Source organism: Ascaphus truei, chromosome 1 (assembly GCF_040206685.1).
Source record: "Ascaphus truei isolate aAscTru1 chromosome 1, aAscTru1.hap1, whole genome shotgun sequence".
Taxonomy (NCBI): Eukaryota; Metazoa; Chordata; class Amphibia; order Anura; family Ascaphidae; genus Ascaphus; species Ascaphus truei.
This window is the reverse complement of record NC_134483.1, coordinates 393,581,697-393,601,068: the sequence shown is the minus strand read 5'-3', so window position 1 is coordinate 393,601,068 and position 19,372 is coordinate 393,581,697.

Here is a 19,372-nt window from a genome sequence, read left to right as displayed (position 1 = left end):
AAACATACGTAGACTCCAGGGGAACCTCACAGGGCTGATCGGCGGGGGTTAACGTAGACATATAAATGGGGTCAGAGTAACCGGGCATACAATCTGGGCTAGGGACCGTGGCAGCTTCTGCGTTAGGGGGCAGTGATAGTGGGACAGTTTGGTCATTTCCTGGAGAAGGAGATACGTCCCCAGCTTTAGCGACAGGACTGGCAATACAGGGGGACTGCCACGCGGCAGCGTAGCTGGCGAGGAGAGGGTCCTGTTCCTTTATGCAAATGTCCAAAGTCAGGGAAAGTACACAGTGTGTGTTTTGTGCATGAGCCAACATGAAGAGAGGGTCCTCTCGTACTACGAGAATGTCCAGTGATAAAGCCAGGGCATAGAGTGTATCTTGGGCGTCGGCCAGTTCCATAGGGTTCACATTCTCCCAGGTTAAAGGGGAACCAGGGGAGCAAACAGAACTGGCTAGCAACTCTTTTAATTCCTGGAGGTAGAAAGCCTTCATAATAAGATCATTACGGCATCGGTGTTGCAAAGGGGTTAAACCTTCTAACATAAACGGATCTTCCATCCGAGGTAGTATTTCGCATAGATACTGGGACTGGTCTGCAGGCCGGGACAGGATTTCAGACAGAAACTTGCCAACCCTCACCACAGGGTGGTCCGAGTTTGTGGGGCCGAGCATTCTGTCACGGTTGTGCTCGCCACAAACCTGGATCAGACCGCGTGGCTGAGGTGGAGTTGTATAAGCACCGACCTTAGACCGCGCAGGCTGATCCGGATTGTGCAGTTCATAGTCGTACGTAGCAGGGTCGGGACTGGAGAAGGTTGCATCATCAGTGGACAAGCATGGTCAGGACTGGAGAGATCAGGGTAAACGTTATTCAAGCAGGAGTTCGGCAACAGGTAATCAGAAGTTCCCCGCCTCAGCTTAGGAGCGTGAGCGCAGGCGTGGGTTCTGCGCGTGCGATGACCATGGCCCATAGTACTGGTCTCAGGAAAGGATAGGCAGACAGGAGTGGGCACGCCGCCAGGCAGCACTGGTAAACCAGTGCTTCAGCGCAAGAGTCCAGAGCGGCCTGTGCAAGGAGAGAGAGAGCTACAGACATCAGGACTCATAGATTGGCCTCTGCTAAGGGTAGGGCAGCAGACCACAGGAAACAGGAAGCAGAATGATACACGGGAGGTACTCCGCTTCAGCACAGGAACCAGGACACGGCCTCTGCTATGTACAATGAGCAGCCGGCCCCAAAAACCAAATAGATAGGCTCTGCAGAGAAAGGACAGCAAGCCTCAGGAAACTGGGAGCTGAAGTCAACACTGGAGAGACCTCCGCTTCAGCACAGGAAACAGGAACAGGCCGCTGCGTGCGACTAGCAGCCGACCTCAGGAAACAGGGATCTGAAGTTAACATGAAGAGTACTCCGCTTCAGCACAGGAACAGGCCACTGCATGAGACTAGCAGCCGGCCTCAGGAAACAGGGATCTGAAGTTAACATGAAGAGTACTCCGCTTCAGCACAGGAAACAGGAACAGACCTCTGCGTGAACTAGGAAATAGAACTAGAGAGATTAGAACACAACAGAGCCAAGCCTTAGGGCTTGTGGCAGAACACTTGTGACAACCAGGAAGGGTTATGCTCGGCAGGGAAGCATTGTGGGAAAGGTGTCTTTAAAGGTCAGTGAACCAATAGCAGAAGGGGCGTGTGACAGCATTGCCTCAATGAGTGAACCCAGGGTCGAGCTGCAGCAAACATCAGGAGCAGTGTTCATGGCTGCACAGGTCTGTAAGGCAAGGCAAACAGCAAACTTAGGTGTGGATCCGTTACACCAACAAATCAATTAATTATTAAAACCACTTTCCAACACAACACTTAATAGCAGCAGCCAACACAAGAAATCATTACTTAATAACGCTAATCAATCAAAGAAAAATAAAAAACAAAAAACTCAGCAAAATGATAAACAATAACATCCACAGAGTAAACATAAATAGAAAAAAATATCACTCAATACAAAGCAAGCATTAGCCAAAAAATGCATTGGCTAATACTGTATTGATCTGTACCTTAAAATAGTACAGATTAATAAATTATCAGTCAATGGGCAATAAAAAACATAAAATAAAAAATATACAATCCAAAAACCTGGAAAAAAATACATTTTGTTACGCTGTGCTCACCACGGACAAGGAGGGACCCCGAAACTGAGGTGAGATGGGTAACAAACTGCACCCACAGCTACGGGGACACACCTGGAAAGTGGAAAATAGGCGTCTGGAACCGCCTGGGAGTATAAGATAAAGTAAGATACTCGCCAGACGAGAAGGGAGGTTCCAAAAGATAGGTGGTACCGAGAGCCTGGGGTCCAGAGCCGGGATGTAGGTCGGAATCCACAAGCTGAGGTAAAGGGGTCGGGGAGTCCAGGAGGTCAGGATACAAACCAAGGGAAGAAGTCCAGAGCGGGACCACAGCCAGGCCGGTTCGGTACACAAGGGATCACTAAGGAGACAAAGAGACAGGAACTGAGGCAGGCATGACCGTGGTTAACACAGGTCATACAAAGCTATGCTCAGCCAAAGAATGAATGGCTGAGCAAGGTATAAGTAGGAGGAAGGACCAATAGGGAGAGGGGGAGTAACGAGGGAGCGGCCCCAGGGAAGATAGGGATTGGTAGGGAGAAACTTACCACAACTGCGCAGCTTGTGAGCGGTGCACGCGCATCAGGCGTGTGCGCCGCGCGGGAGAGGTGCGCGCGGCCTCAGCTGGGGGCGGGAACTCCTCCTGAGGGAGGACGTAAAGGTCCTCGGCCGTGCGCGCGCATGCGCGAGATCAGTAGCCGCCGCGGGAAGTGGAGGAGAAGGAAGATCCCGCCCGCGGCGGCGAGGAGGCAAAGCTGGAGCGGGGGTAAGTAAAGTCGCGGGGGGAATCCCTTTAGAGAGAGGTGTTCCCCCGGACCTGACACATTTACATACATTCAATAATTTTCTTGCCTTTAGAAGCGTTGCCCCTCCGAATCCCGGCGAATCTGGAACCTCTCGTACTGCGACGTCATCAAACTCAATCCAGCGCCATCCACCTTGAAGATCTTGGCCTGGTAACAAAAATCTTCTTTCTTTTATCTTGTATCAGCTTCTTCTTTCTTCATCTGTTATTATTTCTTTCTTTTCTTTATCTTCTTTCTTCATCTATTAATCCAAAAACCACATGTTAGATCCACAACACAATGTTGACTTGTCGGCTTCTTGAGCTCAAATGAGGCGTCAAAGCCTTAAATATGCCCTATGATGTCACATTTTTGGGTCGGATGGTACAGCTCCAATCTGATTGGATGCTGTATCATGTGCCCGCCTCTTTATTTTTTAAGGATGTGACGTCATCTCCAAGGGAGTTACATCACATCCTTCAAAACAAATGGCCACTTTACATCCTTCAAACCACATGGCCATATCACATGGTATTAGAGCCAATCACATTGGTTGCTGTACCATGTGATAGGTTACCTTAATTCAAAAGGATGTGACATCATCCCTTAAAGAGGTGCATCTATCTCTAGTAGATCTAGAAAATCCTTTGGATGATCTGATACAATTACAATTATTACAAAAGATTTAAACCGCTACACAATATATAAATGTAGTTGACAATATCTGGATTATACAAAAACAAAGGGAGGGTTACAGAAATAGCAAATAGATCTTTCAGACACATCAATACAATATATATTAAAGTTGTTCAATAAAACGTTAAAATGCATCCCTGCCTCAATCAATCAAGAGATAGTATATAAGCTGATGCATAGAACTTATCTTATGATCAAAGTAAGTAGCATATTCAAAATAACTGATAGTGATAAATGCAAAAAGTGCTTAGCGCCAGCGGCAGATTTTACTGCTCTGTTTGTGGGGTTGTGCGAAAATGTATAACTTCTGGAAAGAATTCCATAAACACTGTCATGAAATTATAAAAACGGAATTTAGGATCACTCTTAGCTAGGCTATTTTCGGAACAATCCAAGACACTGAAGACACAGATCAAATAATAAACAAACACATAATTAAATTCACAGCGTTGGTCGACTTAGCAGCTATAAAGACAATAATGCAGTGTTGCATCAGTACCACGTCAGCAGGTCTAAACGTGGTAAAAGAAAAGTGAATGTTCATTTTTAAGATGGATTGGATAGAAACAGTGAAAAATATAGACAGACAATCAGACAACTCTTTCAATACATGGATCTATTTTACTAACACTCTGCCAGAAGGCACGAAACAACCCATAACCCTCAACAAGAATTCTGAGAGGCTAGAATACTATTCAAAGTTTAAAGGACCATAGTGAATAAAAGTTAAACAACCCATTGGTGGAGATTCAGCTCAGTTTCCTTGTGATGCTACATGGGAAATTAGAATCTCTTTTATTGGATACAGTGGAGGAGAGAGGGAATGAATGTATATTATGACAAAAACAAAATTGTTACACTGTATAACAATTACCATACCTGATATGGATTGATCACCTTTCAATAAAAAATAATTGAAAAAAAAAACAAACATATTTATCAGGTATTATATACGTTATCATTTAGCAAATCGACACAACAAATCATAGCTCTTAAAAGAACAATAAAATAAAAATGTAATATACAGTATACGATACATGCTGCTCTTGTTAGCTACTAGCTAGATTGTTGAGGAAGGCACTTAGGGGAGAGGGGAGATATGTTCTCTTGCTCCACCAAGGAGTAAGGGAAGGAAAGGACAGCTCTTATATTGGACAAGGGGTGTATCTAGAGATCATCCTGGTGGTGAACACCTTCTGCTGAAGTGCTGTGTGCTGTGCATTCATTGCTGCTACTAGTCTGGACAATAAAGAAACATTTTGTTTTACCTCCTGCCTGAGAGTGGAGTATATTGGGAGGAGAGGGAGATAACTCTTTTGCAGATACTCCACCCCATACACCTGGGGGCTGCACAAGATGGAGGCGCTGCACCATTAAGAAGAATTTGGGTGCAGCCCCAGATGAAGCCTGGCCTGTTATCCCCCCTGACATCGCAGGAGACCCTGGCCCTCCTGTTACCAGCAGGTATGCACCACCAAAGTCCCTATAGCCAGAGTGAGAGTTCCCTGAGGAGGCCCAATGTGAGGTTGGGACAGGGAGGACCGGCTACAGATGGAGCCACTGCTGAGATAGTATCAGGACAGGCTTTCAGCGAAGCAAAACTGAAAGATTGATATGTGTACTCCCAGAGCAAGTGCTGCAGGAAGAGAGAAGCTAGGTGCAGTCAGGAGGTACCTGAACCTCGCAAAGCACGACCTAGACTGATCTACAGAGGTGGGAAAGCGTTGGCAGCTGTGCTATTGCTGATCTAGTTCCTTGAGGCAAGTGATCATAGATGCCTGGAGGAAGTAACCTGGGTAATGTGGATCTGGAACTTCTGGAAAGTGGTCTTTGGTACTGGCAGCCAAGAGGAGGGACGCCTGTGCTGAGGAGGAGACGCCCTCCAAAAGCACATCTAGCCAGTAGCCAAGCTATCACCACAGAGCACTTGACTGGACTGTTATCGTGAACAGTATGCAGAGAACGAGTTTTGCCTAGCCTGGGGTATGCCACATTCTTATTACTGATCAGAACTGTGTAGGGTGAATTCAATACATCCAATGTTTTGTTATATTAATCATGACATGGTGTTCTTATTCATCTGAGGTTGTATTTACCTAATTTTTAGACCTGCTAAGGAACAGATGATTGCTATTATGTCCTGATATGTAAAACCATAGAATTCAAAGAGGGTGTACTTTTTTTTCACACCACTGTATCTATCTATCTAAGTTTGTTATTCCGTTTGTTTGTTTGTTTGTTTGTATGTCTGAAGCATCGAAATCTCACAAACGGCACGACGTAGCAAAACAAAACTTTTACTGGACATTGTGCTGCGGATTTGTAGGTCAACAAAACTATTTTGAACTTCCAATATGACTCACATCCCAAATTATGGACATTCTAAGTTTCCATCGGGTGTCCTGCAAAAACGTTAGAGCAGGAGCGGGGGGTGGCAACTAAGGGAGGGGGCGTGTCCTTGGCTGGATCGGAGCTGTGTGCGTGTGTCTCTGTGTGTGTGAGTGATGTGAGATGTGTGGGGAAATGTGCCAGCGGGGGGGGGAGATGTACCAGCTAGTGGGGGGAGATGTACCAGCGGGGAGTAGGGGGCAGGGAGATGTGCCGGCAGCGAGGTGAGATGCGGCAGCAGCGCGGGGAGATGTACCAGCGGAGAGTAGGGGGCAGGGAGATGTGACTGCAGCGAGGGGAGATGTGGCAGCAGCGGGGGGGCGCGGGGAGATGTGCTAGCAGCGGGGGGAATGGGGGTGAGAGATGTGCCGGCAGTGGGGGGGGAGGGGGGGCAGGAAGATTTGCTGGCAGTGTGGGGAGATGTGCCGGGAGCTCCCCGGGCACAAAAGCTAGTAAATATATATATATATATATGTAACGGGTTTTGTGAACCGGTCTGACCCCCCCAATCTAATATTGGCCCCTGTGGTCTAACCAGTCCCCATTACGGTGTAGTGTCTGGTGGTGCACCTGTTGGCAACAGGACTCCTGAGTCTCCCGCATGATGGTGTGTGGGGAGGACCCGTCCAGACAGGCAGCTGAGGTAGTGTGCTGAGACCTACCTAGATCCAGTGCAGCGCCTCCACCTCATCAGGATCCCAGCGTCCGCTTGGGGATGAGTCTGATGAGGAACTCCTCTGTGGTGCCTCCCTCTGCAGAGTAATCCCAGACTCACACACGAGGGTTTCTTTTATCAGCAACATCTTTATTGCACGGTGGGCCAGCTGCCCTCCACAATGGGGTGTAATCAGCCCTCCATTGTTCAGCTGCTTCCCTCTGAAAGGTTCCTCCGTTTCTAATGGAGTTGCTTCCACCTCTCCCCACCAGCTTCTCTCTGTCTGCCTTGTGCTGCCAGACTCACAGCTCTGCATCAGACTACTGCATCAATGTTGCAGACCTCCATGTGCCTCTTACTGAACAGAGCAGCACAGCAACAGGAACTCCTCCTCTAACAACTCAGCAACAACCTACTTTTGATCAGTGCTGTGCCTTATGTACACTCTGGAGGCTGACACACCTCTGACATCACTAACCATGGAGTCAGAGCCTGTGACCACTCCCATCCATACATAGGGCACCTCACCAGGGTGTGAGGGCAAACCTCCATAATTACTGCTGGCATGCCCACAACTTACCAGGCCTTACTGTCAGCAGGAGAGATGACTGTAGCCATTTTGCATGACCGCTACATATATATATATATATATATATAAATATATATATATATGACAAACAGAAAAGAAAAAAGCTGCGCCTCTGATAGAAGTAAACCAGTGTAGATGTAATAGTTCTAATAAATCCTAATAAATGTGAACTATTGTGGGGGTATCCCTAAATAACATATGCAATTAATATAAACACCTACAGATCATATATTGGGCACATACCAATTATAAAACAACATGTGATTGAAAATAACATATAAGGAAAAAAGCAAAAAGGAAAGAAAAACCAGTCCTCAAAATGTTCCAATAAATTAGATGGGTGCTGGTATGCAGGGTCTCCGGCAGCTCTCAATGTGGACAAACCACGTCCACAAGGTATCTAGAAGGAAAGAAAGAGGAGAGAGCGCACGCCCATAGCGTAAAATTGTATATTTAATGAGGGGAAGGGGGGGAGGGGGGGTAAAAATGCACTTACAAAAGTACAATAAAATCAAGCATATGTGATAATAATCACCACCATCCGGTTCAAACTGCAAGCTCTTTGGGACAGTCCCAGGCTCCGTTGGTGAAGGAGCAGCGTCCCCGCAGGTTTCCAGGGCTGGTGTGCTGGTAAAAGTCCAAGAAATCAGTTCCGTGTATTGAAATCTCTATAGCACCTGCGCATGGATAGGTCCGCTCCAGCGCTTCGTGTTGACTTCAATGCCAGTGCGTCTGACGTAATGACGCTCCCTGACGCGTTTCGTCAGTCACGGCCAACTTTTTCAAAGGGATAACTTGAGAGGGGGAGGTCCGGTATTATATATGCACAGCATGATGATGCTAAGTGTTTGGAACGCCCCCACTCAGCTGAAAAGTGCTTTTACTAATATATATAGTTAACCTGCATATACATTATGTAGTCTATACATAATTACATCGTAACTTGAAAGAATTTGGAGGAGATAATAATGAAAGGATATTTTTGAGAGAGAATCATATCCATGTTGTGAGACATAGTCCCAGCTCTACTTGGGTCAATACACATAGTATTTTACAGAAGTATTTTACAGAAACAATTCAAGATAATGGTTAATTAATGTGTTGATGTTTTAAGTATACACCCTTCAATATCCTAAACCGCTTAGCAGATGGATATAAGGGGTTACACCAGACAGTTGTCATTTTCTAAACTCGTCTGTGAATTGCACAACAAATGGGCCACAGACGAGTTTAGAAAATGACAACTGTCTGGTGTAACCCCTTATATCCATCTGCTAAGCGGTTTAGGATATTGAAGGGTGTATACTTAAAACATCAACACATTAATTAACCATTATCTTGAATTGTTTCTGTAAAATACTTCTGTAAAATACTATGTGTATTGACCCAAGTAGAGCTGGGACTATGTCTCACAACATGGATATGATTCTCTCTCAAAAATATCCTTTCATTATTATCTCCTCCAAATTCTTTCAAGTTACGATGTAATTATGTATAGACTACATTATGTATATGCAGGTTAACTATATATATATTAGTAAAAGCACTTTTCAGCTGAGTGGGGGCGTTCCAAACACTTAGCATCATCATGCTGTGCATATATAATACCGGACCTCCCCCTCTCAAGTTATCACTTTGAAAAAGTTGGCCGTGACTGACGAAACGCGTCAGGGAGCGTCATTACGTCAGACGCACTGGCATTGAAGTCAACACGAAGCGCTGGAGCGGACCTATCCATGCGCAGGTGCTATAGAGATTTCAATACACGGAACTGATTTCTTGGACTTTTACCAGCACACCAGCCCTGGAAACCTGCGGGGACGTTGATCCTTCACCAACGGAGCCTGGGACTGTCCCAAAGAGCTTGCAGTTTGAACCGGATGGTGGTGATTATTATCACATATGCTTGATTTTATTGTACTTTTGTAAGTGCATTTTTTACCCCCCCTCCCCCCCTTCCCCTCATTAAATATACAATTTTACGCTATGGGCGTGCGCTCTCTCCTCTTTCTTTCCTTATATATATATATATATATATATACACACATACTCTCCCCCAACATATGCACATTTTACAGTAAGTCAAGTGGTATAAAAAATATCCTGCCTTAATGAATAAGTTTCCTATATGTGTCAAACCGCTCTCAGAACCACAGGGAAAATGTGTACTATCTTGTTTATTTGTTTTTCCCACACAAAAAAAAGTGCGTGTGTGCCGAGCAAGCGCGTTTTAAGTGAAACTTCTTTGTCTTTTGTCCCTGTTTTGTCACAGAAATTGTATTTGTGATGGTGCTGTTTTTTTATTAAAAATCAAAACACAATTTCAGTGACAAAACACAGGGAAGTTTCACTTAGGCTAAGGCCCCGGTATCTCCGCTGCAACGCGCGCTCGCGAGATTGGCGGCGCATGCAGCCGATTACCTGGTCTGCAGCTCACTGCAGGAAGTGAGACCGGGGGGGCGTGGCGGGGGAGTGACGGGGCGCGGCCATGACGTCACCCGGCAGGTTCGCCCTCATTGGCTGAACCGCCGGGGGGCGTGCCGTATCGCTCGACGCGAGTCCTGCTCTCAATTCTATTGAGAGCAGGAGCAGCTCTCACCCCAGCGCTGCGGCCCCCTCTCGCAGCGGGCCCGGCGTCATTGAGGGGTGGGCTCTCGTCCATGCAGCGTCCGCCACAGCGCTCTGCACACACCCTGATTTAGCTAATTGCACTACTATATTTAAACTAACTGTAAATTGTGTTTGTGTGACTGTATAGAGGGGGCCCTCCTGTGCAGCAGAGAGATTGCAAGGGGTCCAGGTGGCTGATTCTGGGGTCCTGCACATGCACGTGGTGCTGGGCGGGTCTGCACGCACGCGGCGCGAGCCACACCTGCGCATGCTTGCCGTGTTGTCTGCGCATGGCGCCGGCCATGCCTACGCATGCACATGGCAATGGGCATACCTGCGCACAGCAATGGTCACACCTGCTGTGTTGCGAATGTAGGGAGACGACTATTGGGTTCAGCACATGGGCGCCGCGGTTCACAACCTCTTCTTCTGCAAATGCATAGTGTTAACCTCGGTGCGGCCTGGAATGGTGTTTTTTGCGCATGCGTGAGTGGCACGTGCGCCCATTAGGAGAGTGTCACCACCCGCGTTACAAGGTCATGATTTTTTCCCATGAAAACTCTGTAGGTACCAGCAAAGAAGTTTCGCTTCAATAACACATTGTCTAGAATATTCTTACAAACATGAATATGTTTCACCGCAATGTTCCCTCTGAATGAATAACCTAAGCTACTTGTTTTATAGTAGCATGAACTGCTGGTAATTAGCATTTACACCCTCAAGACAGCTTTCCATGGTAATCACTCTATGGACAATGACAGCAGAGAGCCCTGCCATTCCACCACTAGAATTGGATACTTAACCTACTATACATGACAATGTAGGGAGGGGGGGTTGCCTTGTGGTTGAAGCACAGGCCGGTAATGCAGAAGATTGTTGTTCAAGACTATGCTAGCACCTATTGACCTTGAGAATATCACTTTTTCGACAATGTAGAAGTCAACCTAATTTTTGATATTTTTGCACTTGATATAGGCAAAACTCCCACAAGTAGCAAGAAATATGAACAGCACTCATTCCCTCACCTGTTGTCTCTGTAAGTTCCCTTCAAACCTTAGATTGTAAGCTCTTTGGGGCAGAGATTTCCTTTCCTATTGTCTAAGTTTGCTGCACTTATTGTATTATTATAGTTCCCTGTACTGTATTCTTTGTGAAGCGCTGAGTACACTTTTGGCGCTATATAAATAAAGACATACACACATAGTAGTCATAGTTAAAAGGATAAGTGGTACTGATTGGCATTGATTAATAATGTTGTGAATGTCTGAGATCCATACGTCCCATAGGTCCAATAACTTATTTCACAACTTAATATCTTTTGTTATAATTACACATAATATCACCAGTCTGTTATACATTATTATTATTACTACTATCATTTATAAGGAACCAACATATTCTGAAGCTCAGTACAATCAGAGTGGGAAAGACAATAACAATACAATATTTCATTAACATATACTGTACATTGGTAAGAACGTCTCTGCCCCAAACATCGTCTCATCTAAGAATACAAGTACGTTGGTATTTTCTTTGGAGACCCTCATGCACACTAATATATAACATTTCCTTCTAATATGATTACATGCAATATTATAGCAGGATCGCTAACTTCACACATCCCTATTCCATTTATCAAAGTAGAGTATTTTACTAAAAGTTTGCTATTTGTCTTTGAAAAATTGCCTCCCTGTTATAATAAATTGCTCATTTCCTGACTTGTATTTATTTGACTAAGACCACAATGATAGTTTAATGTTGTTTTTGGTAGAGAATATCTATTTTTAAGCCAGTTGAATGGTAATAAATTCTCTTTGGGAAAACCATCAGGGATTTTTCTCTTTTCTACCAATTAGGTTTACAAATATATAATTTGACAAAGATGCATATATATGACAGATGTACCATTAGTCATCCACACTTAAGGTCAATTGAATGGGCAGAAACTTCAGTGCATTAGCAAGTGGGAGTCCTGGGTAACTGTTTTTGAATTAGGTTATTCACTCTTAGGAAGTCTTTTCCTCCAGCAAGTAGCTCAATCAAATACTGAAGACACATTACTACAATTATATATTAATTAGTGCAAAGGTTTATCTATGGATGATTAAATTGCTATCACAGTCTCCATGTATGATGCTGCACTTCTACCAGCTTTATTTGACTATGGACAAAACAACCTAAGACAAAAGAAAAGTGTGCGTGTGTGCACGTGCATTTTAAGTGAAACTTCTTTGTCTTTTGTCCCTGTTTTGTCACAGAAATTGTATTTGTGATGGTGCTGTTTTTTTATTAAAAATCAAAAACACAATTTCAGTGACAAAACACAACGAAGTTTCACTTAGAATGCGCGTGCTCTGCATACACACCCTGTTTTAGCTATTTGCACTTCTATATTTATACTAACTGTGAATTCCTTGTGAATGTGTGTGAGTGTGCATGTATGTGTGTCAGTGTGAATGTGTGTGTGTGTGATTCTGTTTGTGTGTGATTGTGTGTGCGCATGTGTGATTCTGTGACTGTGTGGGTGATTCTGTGACTGTGTGTGTGGGCACGCGTGACTGTGTGCATGTCTGCGTGCGTGACTGTGTGTGTGTGTGTGCGCTTGACTGTGTGTGCGCGCGACTGTGTGTGTGAGTGCGCGCGTGACTGTGCAAGTGTTTGCGCGCGATTGTGTGTGTGTGCATGCAACTGTGTGACTGTGCGCACTTGACTGTGCGCGCGCTTCACTTTGTGTGTGCACGTGTGTGACTGTGCGCGCGTGACATGTGCATGTGTGTGCACACGTGACTGTGCGAGCATGACTGTGCGCTACTGACTCTTTGGGTGACTCTGTGGGTGACTCCCTGACCTGGGTGGGTGACTGACTGACCTGGGTGGGAAACTGACTGACCTGGGTGAGTGACTGTGTGGGTGACTGATTGACTGGATGACTCACTGTGTGGGTGGGTCACTGGGTGTATGGGTGGGTGGGTGACTGACTGTGTCGGTGGGTGTATGGATGAAGGGGTGTGTGGGTGTGTGTGGGTGGGTGACTGTATAGAGGGGGCCCACCTGTGCAGCAGAGAGATTGGAAGGAGTCCAGGCGGCTGATTCTGGGGTCCTACATATGCGCGTGGTGCTGGGCGGGCCTGTGCATGCACGCCTGCTCATGGCAATGGCCATGCCTGCGCGTGTTCATGGCCGCGCACACGCATAGCAATGGCTGCTCCTACTGTATTGTGAATGTGGGGAGTTGACTATTGGGTTCTGGGCATGCGCTCCTCGGCTCACAACATGTTGTGCGCATGGGTATAGTGTTAACCTCGGTGCGGACTGGAATGGTGTTTTTTGCGCATGTGCGACGGGCGCGCGTCCATTAGGAGCATGACATCACCCGCTTTACGTTTTTTCATTACAAGGTTGGGATTTTTTCCCATGAAAACTCTGTAGGTGCCAGCAAAGAAGTTTCACTTCAAAAAATATTTCCAATGGTAATAATAATAATAATAATAATAATAATAATAATAATTTCCAGTGAATTTCATGTTTGCACGTTTCTACTGCTTGGTATGTTTTCCTGAGAAACAAGATTAATAAATTAATATGTTATGGGATTCCATATGGGGCACCCTAAAAGCGCAGATAAGCAAAGCCGCAAAACCTATTGTTCTCCATGGTGTTTATGATTACATCACGTTTGGCAACTATCTAATATAAGATATTTGTAGTTTTAATGCAACATATTTGTAATTGAAGAATATGTATACATCCTGAGATCCAGAATGTTACCAAAACTAATCGTTTTTGTCTGATCCCAGTTATGGGACGTATTCCTGAAAGTGTGATTCTAAAGTGCAAAAGGAAGACAATATGTAGCAATAAAAATCCTAAATCTCTCTCCCTCCCTAGTCGAAAATAAATAGCTACCTAAAAACACATTAAATAAATCAACAATCAAAAATGTATAGGCCTCCGAAAATGGGCCTTCAAATGAAATGTTAGGTTCACATGTAGCAATATCTGCAAAACAAAGAGGAGTAAAAAGGAGGAAGAATTGCACTTTCAGTCCATAACACTGCAGTACTGCAGAGCAAGGCTGATCTTCAACTGAGCCACCTGTGCTGAAGCTGGGATATCCTTAAAACCTGACCAGTTGGGGGGGTCTTGAGGACTGGAGTTGACCACCACGCTGTAGAATAAGGCTGCGATTATAGTAAGCGTGACGGCACGTGCGATTTCGCGCGCTGCTCAAACAAACTGCAGCAGCCGTATCAGGCCGGCCATATTGCAGAGCAACCGTGCGGCAGATTTTTCAAACTGCAAATCATTTTTTTTTTCACGTGGCGGCTGTGTCACGTGAGCCGTGCAGCCAATAAGGCCGAACCAGCCTGGTGACGCGTCCGCCACGCCTGCCCAATCGCTCCATCGCAATGCACCCATCACTCGGGTAACACGCACGCGCGCCTACTACAATCACAGACTTACAGTAACAATAGTAGCGAGATTGAGAGCCCTCTGTTGACTTGAGATATCTGCCACGGGTGCTCTGCAAATCGTTAATTCTGTGCTTTGGCAATGGAAGTAAAATCTCTCAAAACAGGCACTACCCGTGGACTGGTGAAAAAATTGTGATTTACTTCTCTTAATTTTTCAACGTTTCGGCCCCTCTCTCGGGCTTTTATCAAGACAATGAAACGTGTGTGACCACTCTAGGAACACCTCCAAAGCGCTTTCATTTTTGTATGCAGGCCCCATGTCTTTGAGGACAGCGCATTAGTTGTTTTTCCAGACACAACAGGTAAACAACTTCACTGCCCGAGGGGCCTGCATTTCAAAGCAGTATGAGGCAGGCCCCTCTAGCAAGGCAAGGTTATTCTCTCGGCAATCAATGACATGCCTTTAGTATCTGTCCTCTATATTAACATCTTTGTCATCCCATCACACCTAATGGAATAACATTGCTTTAAAGCAGCACCCTGTGCTAATCACCGTTATTTTAATATACAGATTTTTTTTTTTAAAGATCTGCGGGATCTTTCGAATCGGTGAAATGGGTCATTAAAGGGGGTATCAGTGGGGACCCCTGCTTGGAACAGGCAGACTCACATGCACTTTATTTGTAAGTAACAGCGTCTTTTCCTTCATTGAAATCTTCTAAGGAACGTGGTATGTGTTGTACATAATGAGGTATTTGTTGTTCAGCTGTTTGGCATTTTTCTTCCAGTTATAACAGAAGAAAAAAAACACATTAAAACATGAAATGTTAACGTTGACAATTATCAAAAAGATGTACTCTGCAATGATTTGGTTTCCCATAAATGTCCACCAGTCCGGGAATTATTGACCGGAGATGGTCCAACACCAGTAAATAAAAAACGTCATTACAAGCAGGTTAATGCATGAAAGGTGCATCATTACACTATGTAACATTACAGCTATTTATCTGCCTGTGCCTATTCAAGTCCCTCATACACTAAGACAGGGGAGCGCTATCGCTTTCTCCTGCGCCCCCCTGCTGGCTGTCCCCCTCTCTGCGCCCCCCCCCCCCCAACCTTGGTCCCGTCATTCTGTGCGCCATGACATAACATTGCCATAGCAATGCGACGTCACATGACCCCACTGCATCAAATGACGCCGCGTTGACATGGCGTTGTGTCTCCAGAAGCCGTCTGAACCAAGGTAAGTGAAGTTTACAAAGGCCTTCACTGCTTCCCTGGCACTTAGTTTAAGTGCCTTCGGGAGGCGCGTGGGACCTCTATAAACCCCGCGCCACCTGCAGATAATCTCACCAAGCCCTGGGAGGCGCATCCCCCGATTTGCCCACCCCTGCCCTAGGACTCAGGGCACTGCTAGTAAGACCAGGATTGTCCTGCTCTACAATCCCCCACGTTGTTTGGGAAATAATGATGTTGGGACCAGTTACTAATTTCTCTTGCTAAACATGGTTAAATCCCAAAACATTATTTCAAGGAGAAGTGGAAAAAATTGCATTGACACGATATAAAAAAAAAAAGGAAAGGCAATAAATAAGGCATCAATCTATTATGTTGTAGATGGAAAACTTTAAGACCCCGATTCAGCACCCTTATGTTACAAACCAAAAATGGAATGTTTTCCTACCACATTAATAATAACTTTATTTTATAACCCAATAGGGCTCAGCACTTCCCAATTACAGTATAGCACACGGTACGCAGCACATATGATTTTTACAGACACAGTCCCTGCCCAGATGAGCTTACAATCTATGTTTTGGTGCATGAGGCACCGGGAGATAAAGTGACTTGCCCAAGGTCTCAAGGATGGGAATGTAACCAGGTTCCCCTGATTCAAACTTGGTGTCATTATTAGCAGAGTCATTGTCTTTACTCACTGAGTTACTGCTTCTCATTTACCCAATGTCAATTAAAAATAATAACCTTTTCATTCACATTAAATGAAAGACAATAGCAAATCAGCATTAGTATAATTTGCCCCCCTGTTATACCACTCTTGATACAGCCAAGGGAGATAGTAGTCCATGTTGCAGACATGCATTACCTGTCATCGCGTTGGAGTGCAATTGCCTGGTTAGTCTTAAACAGGGTTTCTAATTTGGCAACTTTTTTGGTGTGGTTCAAAGTTCTAGAAGCCACATTTGTCCTGTACACTATAATTTTATCTATGTAGAACTCAAACGTTGGTCCACTAGATATCAACACTAACCACTTTTTGGGAAGCTGTAGGAAAGGTAATATGAGGGTTTTTTTTAAATCCAATTCTCAAATGGACAATTCTTATAAAACCAGTAACGGTTAAAGAAAGAGGTAAGAAAAGACTCACTGCCGTGCACTCTAAACTGCAGATAAATATGAACAAATTGTGGAAGGTGATATGTGACACCAGAGATACACCAATAAATGTGAGACGTTAAAGGGAATATTGTTAAGTCAGTATGACCCCGTAAGTAATCTGTGGTTGATTGATAACGAAGGGTAAAAACCAAATCTATTAATTGCTATATGCAAAAATGAAAAAAAAATGGTGCGAGAAAGAAAAAACACACACAGTGAAAAACACTAACCAGTGATAATCAAGGCCCCTTTTAGTTCAGGATTCTTTACATAGTGATACCGAAGCCATCAAGATTGAATGTAATAATAATGCATGTAGCTATATACTGATGTTATCCTTAACATACAACAGAACCAGTGATTTAGGATAACTTTCAGCACTGGTGTGAAATGACAGTCAATTGTAAAGTACTGTACATACACCAAGTCAATTTATTAACTGTTTTGCATTATGCAACTTCCACTAGATTAAGCTAAAAAAGCAGGTGCCGCTCACTAAATCTGCATCTCAGCTGTTTTTTGTGACGTTTGCAAAGCCAGGATGTGTTAGCTGCCCTCATTTGGGTGGACAAACACAGCTTTCTATTACATGTAAAAGAACTACTAATTGAACAATAGACACTGCTGAACTATGCACAAACCTCAGGTGAGTTTACGGTCATCTTTTAGTTTACTGCACATTTTATTTAGATACTACGACTATCTCATTACACCTTGCAAATGCCCCACATCTTGGTCTCACAATAAGCAAATTAAACCGTAAAGGCATTTTTTTAAAAACATGTTTTTGTTTGACCAACATAAGAGTTCTTGATGGACGACATTATGTAGGAAAACTTTACACGTTTTTATAAGTGTAAATCATGTACAATTTTTTTAGTATTAAAGCAACCACCTGACAATTACAAGCCGTAATGATTCATACATGGTTCTACTTTTTACTTTTTCAGAATATTTCAAGCATTTGTTTTGACATATTTTTATAACGGTAATAAGCCAGAGATAAGCATAGTGCACTCATATATGAATAAATGCAACTTCAAAGTAATGCAAATCTGTCATAGATCTGATTCTTGTTCCGAGAAGCCAGAGATGTGAACTATTTTCATACAACCATTATTGCCATTTTCCTTTATATAGTATGGATTTTTTTTCTCATTTGGTACTGTGTTAGGCTGCGCTTATAGTGACGGCAACAGCGATGCAACGTTGCGTCAAAACAAATGCATTTCCGCCGTCGCGTGCGCTTATAGTAAGAGTGGCGCAACGGTTTGGTCGCGATCGCTGGAAGTCATCTCAATTTGATTTTTCCAGCGACCGTAGCCTGACGTCGCTGTCCCTGGCACTATAAGTGCAGCCTTAGCTGCATTGTCTCTTTAAGAATGGAAAGTATTGAAAAAAATCAGATTGTTGTATTTTATCCTTAAAAAACAACTATTTGATGCGAGTATGGAGTTTGTCTTGTCCACGCGACGCATCACAGTATGTCTTTTCCACGCGACGCATCAGAGTATGTCTTGTCCATGTGATGGATCAGAGTATGTCTTTTCCACGTGACACATCAGAGTATGTCTTGTCCACGTGACACATCAGAGTATGTCTTTTCCACGTGACACATCAGAGTATGTCTTGTCCACGTGACACATAAGAGTACTGTATGTCTTTTCCACGTGACACATCAGAGTATGTCTTGTCCATGTGATGGATCAGAGTATGTCTTGTCCACGTGACACATCAGAGTATGTCTTGTCCACGTGACACATAAGAGTACTGTATGTCTTTTCCACGCGACGCATCAGAGTATGTCTTGTCCATGTGATGAATCAGAGTATGTCTTGTCCATGTGATGAATCAGAGTATGTCTTTTCCACGTGACACATCAGAGTATGTCTTGTCCATGTGATGAATCAGAGTATGTCTTGTCCATGTGATGAATCAGAGTATGTCTTTTCCACGTGACACATCAGAGTATGTCTTTTCTACGTGACACATCAGAGTATGTCTTGTCCATGTGGTGGATCAGAGTATGTCTTTTCCACGTGACACATCAGAGTATGTCTTGTCCATGTGACGGATCAGAGTATGTCTTTTCCACGTGACACATCAGAGTATGTCTTTTCTACGTGACACATCAGAGTATGTCTTGTCCATGTGATGGGTCAGAGTATGTCTTGTCTACGTGACACATTGGAGTAGGTCATGTCTACGTGATGCATCAGAGTACTGTATGTCTTGTCCACTTTTTAATATGACTTAACAATATTAGTTTATAAGCTGTGACTCATACCCTCTTGTCTTTGGAAAGCTGTGAATAGTCATTCAAAATTGAATTTGGGTGTGTGGGAAAACAGTGCAAGAAAGGCGAAGCATGTTCAACCAAAGTGTCTTAAGTAAGGAAATATTGATCATTGGATCGGCGTAGAGGTTTCATACACCCCTACTCCTTGCACTTCATATCTCATAACATACTGTAATCTACTGAAGAAAAATGTTGCTTTATTGACGGCAGAAAAATGGCTTTTTTCTAAAAATCTGTCACCTGGGTCAAGGAGTGTACCATTCACTTCAGGATGTGCTGAAACCCAAGCCCATTCAGGGATACAAAGGCCTCGGATTAAATTTAACAGCCCACATATACAGTTTCAATGGATGCCACTTTGCAGCTAGTTTTTAAAAAAAGTTAAAGCATTAGAGCAGCAAGAACTCT